Here is a 10,718-nt window from a genome sequence, read left to right as displayed (position 1 = left end):
TCACTTGTGAAATTCCCCATTTTTATAGCTTGGAACATTCACTGCTTCATAGTGAGCACGAAATAGGTGTTAACCTGAAAAACCTATGAAGCCGCCTTTGCTCTGCCCTCTGACAGGCTGTAGGGTTCCACCTCACAGTGCCGCTGGTTGTCATTTGTAAATCAGAGCTCATTATATCCACAAGCTAGAGGTTTTGTTAAGTCAATGAGAATATGTATATAAAGGCTTAGTACTATTGTTACCGGGAATGACGTTATACCTCGGCTCTTTTCTTGAAGAATTCAGTCAAGAGACAGTTTTGAGTGTGTGTGTGTGTGTGTGTGTGTGTGTGTGTGTGTGTGCAGCAATAGGACAGCAAGAAGTTTATTAGTAAAAGCGAATACACTCAGAAACAAGGAGCAGGCTGACCCAAGAAAGGGAAGCTGACACTGTACAAGGGTTTTTATCTCTATGGGTAGAATTGCCCCTCCCCTTTGTTTATCTCTCCTTCTCCCCATGAGTTGCCTACTCCTCCCTTCTATGGCATTTAGCAATGCTTTTCTTTAATTTAGGGACATGTGTAAACACACCCCTTTGATTTTAGGACACGTGCAAACTCATCCCTTAAGGGGATGTGTAAACTTGGAGTCCGGCTGGGCTAGTAAGGTATTGGTGGTCCTGACATGCAAGATGTAAGATATCTTCCTGCCTTCTGTCTCTTAACAACGCATTTTTTTGATTTAGAGGTATGTGTAAGACTGGAGTCGTGCTGGGCAGCTAGCTGCCAGGGGTCTTGGCCCAAGTAGGAACTGCAGCAAGGAGCTTTCTAACCAGGGTTAGGCCTCTCCTTCTCCTGCTCTTTTCCATCTATCTACCTACCCTGTCATTATGTCTGATACAGAGCAAATTTTCAGTAAATGTCATTCGTCATTTCGATCATAGTTATGAGTAAGTCAGCTGTTTACCTCATTTTAAATACGGTTAGTGAACTCACATGAGTGAACATATTAAGAATGGTGAAACTTCTATAAATAGAGTTGTATTTGAGACTTATTGCTATTAGACAAAACTAATATTTTTATACTCATATTTGTTTATTACGCAGATAATCTAATGGATAGATTATCTGATAATCTAATGGATGGGCACTCACCACAGCCCCTCCCTGGTCTTCACAAACCTGCTCATCTCCAAATTCAAGGCCCTGTGTCAGCTCAGGCCAGAGCGCCTCTCACAGATCTTCTCACTGGTCTCCCTGCTACCGTCCCTCTCTCGTCCAGTGCAACCTCCACTCTGTGACCAGCTACATCTTTCTAACTAAGTTAGGGATCTAATCCTGTCACTTCCTGTGCCTACAACTAACAACAGCTTCACCTGGGCTAGAGAATAAATTCTCATCAGCACAGTGTTGAGACTTTGTCAGGCCTATTTCTTCTCCTGGTCTCATTTCCTATCATAACACCCCAATTCAGTCACCAGGTACCCCAGCTGTCAGCATTAACCTGTCTGGTTGGATGACCAGTGTGGGCTTTATCAGAGGTGCCAGCACTGAGACTGAGCCTGAATGCAGGAACATGAATAAAATACAGACTTGAGTGAATAATAATGCATTAGCATTTGTTCATTAATTATAAAAATTATTTAAAAATCTAGGCAGAGAGGAAAAATTAAAAGTCAAATAAGAGAAACCTATTGCATCAAAATGGGTGATTTCCTAGGAAAAATACACCTTAATAAACTGGACCCTATAATAAGGAAAATAGCAACCAATTAGCCATCCAGGACCTCTTTCTCCTGCTGGTTCTCCTCACATTGTTCTGGGGTTCCCTCTCCTGGGACACGGAACGCACAGGGACACAGCTGTTTGGCACCTCCCCTAACCCAGTGTCCTCCCCACTACCCCCCACCCAGTGTCTTCATTTCCCCCACCCAGAAGTCTCTTGATTCTGATATGTCAGCTAGGACTTTTTTGATTGCAAGGGACTGGACACTGTTATTGAAATAAAATAAATTAATATATTTAAATGGTAGAAATACATTAATACTTGCAAGAGGCCCATTAAGAGTGGGTTTGGACCTGGAAGTTTCATGTTCTCAGTCGCACTTTGTGACCTGATTCCTCTCCAATACTCTGTCATGCCAAATGCCTTTGGGTGGCCCCATTCACAGGCACAGCCTCTCTCCCTGCATTCAGGGCCTCCAGCCACTACAGGCTGACACCCACTCACTGTCCATTCTACCATGAGGGTCTCTTTCCCTTGGGTTCCATGAAAAGTCATGGCTTTAACTGTTTTTGGCCTGGTTTGGGTCACCATCTCATGCTTGAACCCATCAGAGCACCCAGAGGATGGGTCATGGGGTTGGCTAGACGTGGGGTCAGCCCTCTGGAACTGTTTGGACTGGAAACAGGTGAGATGAGTTCCCAAAGGAAGTTGAGGTGCTAGACTTGGGCCTGAGAACAGATGCTGGGTCAGGGAAAGCAACAGATTCCACATCACTAAACTCTAAAGCCCAAAGCTAAAACCTAATCCTTAAACCTGAACACTAAGCCCTTAACCCTAAACCTAAACCTAAACCACAAAACCTTACAAACATAAATCATAACCATCACTATAAAGAATAATACTAACCTATAACCATAAATCATAAGCCACAAACTATAAATTATGAACCATAACCATAAAGCATAATTATAACCATAAACCAGAGCCGTAACCATAAACTGCAACCATAACCAAACTATAAACCATAACCTTAATCCATAAACATAACCATAAGCCATAAATGTCATACATACTCTATTACCATTAACCATAAATTGTACACATAGCTGTAAACAGTAAACATAAACCATAACCCATAACTTTAACCCCTAACCCAGCCCTAATGCCCACCCTAGACCAGGCCCTACTCCTACCTAGCCCTGTAAATGACTAACGTTAACTGTTATCCAACCAAATCACAGAGCTACATCACAAAAACAGAATATATGGACCTATATCCCTTATAAAGATGTACATGAATCCTCCATAAAATAATAGCAATATGAAACCAACAGCACATTAAAATGATTATACACCAAAAGCAACGGCCTTTACACCGGAAATTTGAGGGTCGTTCAACTTACAAAAACCAAGCCATGGAATATCCAACAACAGTATAAAGGAAAAACACATGATCACATCAGTGAGGCAAAAAGAGCTTTTCTGGGTTTCTGAAAACCCTGTCCTATTTCATGATTTAAACACTCAAGAAAGTAGGGATAAAAGGGAGTTTCTTCAGTGTGATCAAGAACATTAGGCAATACTTAAGCAAGCCTCATGGCTCATTATTGAAGATGACAGGTTTAGTCCTGAAATCAGGAACAAGGCCAGGGTGCTGGCTTTCACCTCGTCATTCAATAATGTACTGGAAGCTCGATCAAGAGCAATTAGGAAAGGAATGAGAGGCATCCCTGTGAAAGGAAAAACTGAAACTGTCTATTCACAGATGACCGGTCACATCTTCTTATAAGTATATATATAATAAGACTTCCACAGACAAGGCGTGCCCACTCACAGAGGGCGAATGCAGGGCTCACAGCAGCCCCCCCCCCATCTAAGTCCATTGATTTTTTACAAAGGGCAGACAACATTACATTGGGTAAAGAAAGGTCTTTTCATCAAATGCTGCTAGGCAACTGGCCATCCACATGAAGAGAAATGAAATTGGACCCTAACTTCACACCACACACAAAAATGAACTCAAAATAGACAAAGGGCTTAAATATAGGAGGTAAAAGTATAAAATCTTGAACAAAACATGGAGATACATTTTCATCACTTTGCATTAGCAATGGTTTCTTAGATATGACACGACATACAAACAACAAAATAAAAAATAGATAAATTGAACTTCATCAAAATTAAAAGCATATGCTCATCAAAAGAAGCTATCCAGAAGGTGAAAAGACAGTCCATAGAATGGAAGAAAAGAGTTGCAAATTTTATCTGATAATAGTCTGTTATCCAGAATAGATAAAGAACATTTACAACTTATGAACAAAAAACACAGACAACTAACATTTTAAAACGGACTTGAATAGACCCTTCTCCAGAGAACTCATATAGATGGTCAACAAGCACACTGAGATGTTCAACATCCTGGGTCCTGATGCAAATGCAAATTAAAACCACAATGTGATCCCCCCTCACACACACTAGCATGGCTATAATCCAGAAACTAAAAATAACAAATGTCATCAACAATGTAGAGAAATTGAAACCCTTAAACATGGCTTGTGAAAATGTAAATTCCACTTCTGTACGTGTAGCAGGTGTTCAAACATGAATCCACAGCAGCACTGTTCACAACACCACAGGCATAAACAAGTCAAACATCCATCTTAATCAAAAGTGAAAACAAGGTAAGGAATTGTGCACTGTTACAGCAGGATTCTGTAGATTGATGCAATTATGAACATATTTAATCTAGAAATATATTTCCTCATAGCACACAAAAAAATTGTTAATGTGGCAGAAGACATATTTACTAATACACTCAAATATATTTAATTCCTCTGAAATAAAAATTAAAAAGTTGATAAATCTATATTCAGTAATTACTGTTTCATTATTTTCTCTTATTTGGAAATGTTCTAGACATTCAATGAATATCCATCATTTAATTTAGATGGCAAAACTTTTAAGTTTCAACTTACCAAAGGCACCTAGAAAACCTTTTCAATGTATATATACAGTATAATTACTGTTTAAAAGTTTGCCTAAAAACCTTTTATTTGTATCTATCTTATTTTTGTTAAAACTTTATTATGAGATTTCAATTACCCAAGCTATTTTCTTGACACATTTTGTAATACAAATATCATAAACTTATTTTTGTAAACACGGCTAAAATAAATGTATTTTATATTAATAACTTTCAAAGACGTCTATATAATCAAACCAAACTTAAATCAGCTTTAATATCAAATATTTCACCAGATCATCTGATCCTGAAAAGTATTTGGGTTAGTTTGTATTTTATTTATCAATTTACATAAACATTTAATTTGTTCAAACCAATCAAATATTACAAACTGTTAATACCATCTGGTAGTAGAAAACATCTTACCACAATCAAACACATTTTCAGACAGAGATCACAAATTGACAGAATTAGTAATAACTATAGAGAACACACAAGATGGTTTACCAAGAAAACAGCTGGTTGTCACAAGAGCTCTGTAACACAATTTAAATGTAGAAGTTTTCCCCATTCCAGGGCCCATCTCCTGTACGTGGACAGAGGACTAAATAGTGAGACACACCAACAAGCCTACTTACAGCTCAGGCCAGGAAGCCAGAGGCCCCTCCACACTGAGTGCAGAGGAAGCAGCCCTCCCAGAGCCAAAGGGTCACCCACAAAGACAGTCAGAGAAAGCACAGACCTTCGTCACACAGGCAGTAGGGATGGTGGGGTGAACAGGGTGTCTCCGGTCTCCGGTCTCCCACAAAACGTGAGGCACCTCCAGCCCCAAACCCACTATTTTGTGGCCCCGGGAGGTGCTACTGGGCTGGGATCTGTCCAGCACTAACGGGTAAGGAAGGCTGGGGGGACAGATGCCCCTTATGGGCAGAGGCCCCTCAGGACACACTCCCCTGGGAGCTGGCACAGCCAGGCAGAGATGCACTGGGAACCCCAGCTTATCCCACTGACCACCAGGCCCAATGGAGTAAGTGCACCTGGCCGGTGGTGGGGACCAGAGAGGATTACCTTCCTTGGTCACAAAGCCAAGCTCCCCGGACACAACGAGAAGGAAAGAAAAACCTCACACAGTTTTTAGACAGGGACCCACAGCAAAGTTTGTCTCCGCAGACACCGGTCTGGAGACAACCGCTTAACTCCCCAGCCTGCGGGGCCGGCTCCAGGGACAGCCTTACGGAGGCCTGTGCCTGTGTTCTGTCCCCGTGGTAGTTCCTTCTTAGGACAAAGGACACACAAGACACAGACACGGGAAAAACGGAACATCTCTGGGAGGAAAGAATAAAAACCCTAGAGTCTCTCGGTGCAAGAAGTTAGCTGCACAAATATTTTTCTCTGCTGATCTAAATTCAGAAAAGACAAAGGCCTCGTACCGCTTCTAACTTCTACCCAACCCCACAGACAGAAACCAGGAATTGTAATACATGTGCACCTAGAATTCACATGAGCATGAAATTTCCAAAGATTGAGGAGAAACCGGATTAAATATTGTAAGGGTGACACTGTCTTCTATTTTGAGATTGAAACCCATAATGTAATTCGATTTAACGGGGTAGTTTAGCTTGGGACTTTCTGAAAGTTTTTTTCTTCACCTCTCTCTGGCTAAATTCAATGACTCTGTTTACTATACATTTATTATTCAGACCAGTTTCAATGACTCTCTTTACTCCTGGCCAACACCACCTCCACTCACCCCTTTTTTCCTTTGTTCTTCCTCTTCTTCTGTGCCCAGGAAATCTTTCGGCTGTGCTGGGAGGTGGGGTGGGGGTTCTTTGGACAGGTGTCCTCCATTCCCCAGATTGCTGGCATTTGGAATAAACCTGCTTTTCTTTCCAACAACCTCATCTGGCTTTCATGCGACCAGCAGCCAAACATTTAGCATGGTAACAATATAACATTTAGACAAGGGTGGCAGTGGGCTCTTAGCCTTTAGGTGTGAAAATGGGAGATTTACAGGTACTTCAGGAAAAGCTGAACACACGTGGCAGGTAAAGTTTTGTGAGGCTCCTGCATGGAGTCTTCCTGTCTACTGCTAAGGGGATTGTGCTCAGGGTTTTATTTGTGCTTCAGTCTTCAAAGAGGAAGGAAAAGGTGAGCCAGCCTGGACGACGGAGGCTTGTAATGTTAAAACTGCCCCTTTTGAAATTTTTATTTTATTTACCTCAGCGGGCCTGGGGCAGTTGTGGACTGTGTTTACATTTCTCATCTACTTGGCAGAGGGCCCGGGTGAGATGCTGAGACTTTCTCATTTCTATAGACTGAAAAATCAGCTTCAATTTTTGTCGTTTGTGATCGGTTATTAAATCCTTTAAAACCTGTTTCAACATACCAGTTCTCAAAATCTTATATCTCCACAAATTTTTAAATTTGCACACCTCTTGATTTTCCCTTCTGCCTTTTTCAAACCTAATGTTGATATTAGCATCTATAGGACCTAAGCTGATGAATAACTAATTCAAAAGCTTAAGAATGGTTACATTTCCTTGTATCCGTTTATATTAAAAATGTGGTCTTTCTCTAGGTACCAATAAAACACGAATTTGTCATGGGAGTTCTCTAACACATTTTCCAATTTAGAAGTTTTCCTAGTGGAAAACTTCTGGCCACTGACGGTAGGATTTTAATAGCTACTCAAACCAATAAGCCTTTTCACAGCTTAACCAAGGAAGCAAAAGGCTCTCTGTCCCTATGGTATTTCCTTGTTACAACAAAACGACACAAGAGACATAGACACCAAAAAACTGACCATCTCTGAGAGGAAAGATTCAATTAAAAAACCCCATGAGTCGCTTCTCCCGAGAAGCTACCTTCACAAATATTTTTTCCTGCCAATAAACATGTAGAACAGAGGAAATGGACATGCAGCACTTCTAAATTCTCCCTAACCCCACAGAAATAGACCAGGAAGTCTGACAGGGAAAACAGAAACAGCGCTTACCTCGGCCCGCAGATACGGCCCGCAGATACACACGAGCTCTCAGCTGCAGCAGTTTCCAGGAGCTAGCAGGGCCCCAGCCATTAATTCTCCTGGCAGACTTCCCAATACTGTGGGGACTTTGCTTTTACCTTTTAAGTTCTTCTTGCTGACTTAATAATCAAGTTAACAGAATCAGATTAACAAAATAAAATCAAATTTAATACATGCGCATGGGGAATTCACAATACGCGTGAAAATTCCAAAGATAGTGAGGTAAACTTGGGTGCTTTGCAGGTAATTTAGGAAGAGTGGCGCACTCGTGGAAGGTAAATTGTTGCAACCCAGAAAATAATGGGACATGGGGGAAGGGTGGTCAGCAGTCTCCACTGGATGTCTTCCTGCCTCTTGAAGGGGATTATGCTAAGGTTCCCCTCCTAAACCGGATCTTTACATCTGAATCTCTTAGGCAGGAAAGGGGGAGGGTCAGAGGCTGTTTCTGAGTCTTTTGTTTTTTAACCAGATTAAAATCATTATGCCCAAAGCAAAATTTTTGGTCCTCTTCATTCCCGCTTTTGAAACTGTAATACAAGTTTCACATCCAGAAGTAAAATTGGTAGATTGTCCCATATTTCATTGATCTAATAAATCAGTCCTAAGAATAAGTTAGTTTAGCTAAATTGTCGGATCTTATTTCACGACACAGCGATGTAGATATACTCCAAAATTCCACCTGTTATTAACTATCTGAATTCTTGCTTAGGTTGGGAAGAAACTTTACCCTCAAGCTTTTGGCTGCTCTAGTTATCAAATAATTACCAAGAGAAAATTAGCAAGAGAAAATAAGCAGATTTAATACATATGAGAACCATGCACAAAGGAGAGAGTCAGGGTCCCACATGCAGGAGAGGTGTGGAGATAGAAAGGGAACGTGTGTACATACAGACATCTTGACCTAGGGATGAAGTGTCAATGAAAAACATCCAGCTTTAAGAGAAAGCTTATAAGAGTTTGAGTCAAACTGACGATAATTGCCGTGAAGCAAGGTCTCAACGGATTGAGAAAATGCTCCACAAAATGGCCGCTTTGCAACTTATTTTATACATTAGAATCAAAAGAGGAAGATTACATGAAATCCACTAGTTGTAGATTAAGGGGGTGGGAGAAAGCAAAGCGGGGAAATCTCTGGGATTGGATAAAAAGCAAAGTGGACAGAGATACACACTTCTTTTTTTTTTTTTTTTAATTGGGAAACTGTTTTTCCAGGACCCATCAGCTCCATGTCAAGTTGTTTTCAATCTAGTTGTGGGGCGGGGAGGGGCACAGCACAGCTTCAGGTCAAGTCATTGTTTTCATTCTAGTTGTGGAGGGCGCGGCTCACTGCGTTCTAACCACTGTGATAACCAGCTGCCCCGAAACACACACTTCTTTTACATTGGTGGGTACAGGATAGTTAATAGCATTTTACAGCACAGAGAGATGGTTTTGGGGGAACAAGAAAACAATGAGGGATTTTGTAATATCCTGCACTGGTGTGGTAGGTTATGCCCCCTGGGGGGTCTGGAAAAAGGGATTACTCTGATATTCCAAGGGTTTGTTATCTTAGATGCAAAAAGACAACGGAGAGGCTCACTTAATGTAAAGACTGACCTTTGTCAACGAAGCTACAGGCCAAGGATGTGATTCCGGCCATGGCTCACCATACTTAGGAATTCATACTCATGCCATCCTACGTGGTTATTTTCAGTCTCCTGAGCTTGTCAGGTTTAACATGTGGCCCCTTTTCTGTCCACAGAAGTAAGGTCCCTTGGGGACTTCAAAGGGTCACTGCAGGGTAATGAGAAGAGCAGATATTTCATGAATATCTTGAACCAAGTCAGACAAAGACGGATGTTGACAGAGACTGAAGGAGAAAAACAGGGACAGAATATACTGAGAATGTGGGGTGTGGGGTGCTGAGCTGCTGCCAGCCCACAGTTGCTGACTGAGTGCGTGGCCTATGGGTTTGGGATCTCTGGGGGTGACTGTGGGTGCAGAGCCTCAGAAAGTAGTTTCCAGGCTCTCGGCCTCACATAGACAGGTGCTGGCTCAGGTAGTAAATGGCCATCAACTGTGATTGCATGGCCGTCAGCTGTAACCAGTGAGCCATTGGCCACTAATATAACTGCTGTGGCTACGCTAGCAGAGGAAGAGAGAGAAAGAATGGGGGCTAGCAAGAAGATGGTGGCTGGGCTGGCAAGTGTGGATGGCGGTTTGCGGACAGTGTGGATCCAGCCTCCAGTGAGAGTATAGTGCCGTCAGAGAGAATATAGTGGTATGACTCCCCTACCTATGGCTCCGTGGGTGTTCCTTTTTGGCCTCACCATGTCCTGCGTTCTTGTATGGGGAGCGGGAGCAGAGACCCAGCAGGCCGCCCCGCATGACAGTGACCATGGCTGACTCTGCACTGTTTTCCCAGGTCTTCCATGTAAGTGTTTAGGCCACTCAGGACTGGAGTTCCCACACCAGGCCAACCCTCTGGACCTGAGAGTGGCCCCAGCCTTGGACTAGACACTTTATGCCAGGGCAGAGGTAAGGGACTGTGCCCCAACCCACCACACAGGTCCAGCTACTACAGCTGAGCAGGGGGGAGCCTGTTCCAGCAAAGCTGCCCGAGGAGCCTGGTGTTCAGCACCCCCTGCAAATGCTGCACCAGGAGTGGAGGCCCCAAGGCCCCTTCATTCCCAGCACCCAGGCCACAGCCTGGGATCCCACCATAGCCTTCCTCCCCAGCTCTCCCTGTGGGCTACAGTCTGGCCCCTGCAGGCCTCCCTGTGGCCTTTCCATACCCAGGCTTTCGGGTCTCAGACCTGGGTTCCTTTGGAGTGGTCCTTCTGGGCTGCCTCTTTTACGAGCAATATACATATTTGTTTTGCACCCCACTGCCCCCAGATGTGGCGACTTACAGAGGATGTCTAGGCACACTGTTAATTTAAAAGTGGCGCTGGGGAAGGTCGGGAGCTAGGAGGGGAGGGTGGCATAAGGCTGCATAGGTAAGAGCCAGGTGAGAAGGCAGTTAATTCATGTGTGCCAAGCCCAGTGC

The sequence above is a fragment of the Rhinolophus sinicus genome, chromosome 18, assembly GCF_057876585.1.
Source record: "Rhinolophus sinicus isolate RSI-liver-muscle chromosome 18, RSI-T2T, whole genome shotgun sequence".
Lineage (NCBI taxonomy): Eukaryota > Metazoa > Chordata > Mammalia > Chiroptera > Rhinolophidae > Rhinolophus > Rhinolophus sinicus.
This window is presented reverse-complemented; position numbering follows the sequence as displayed.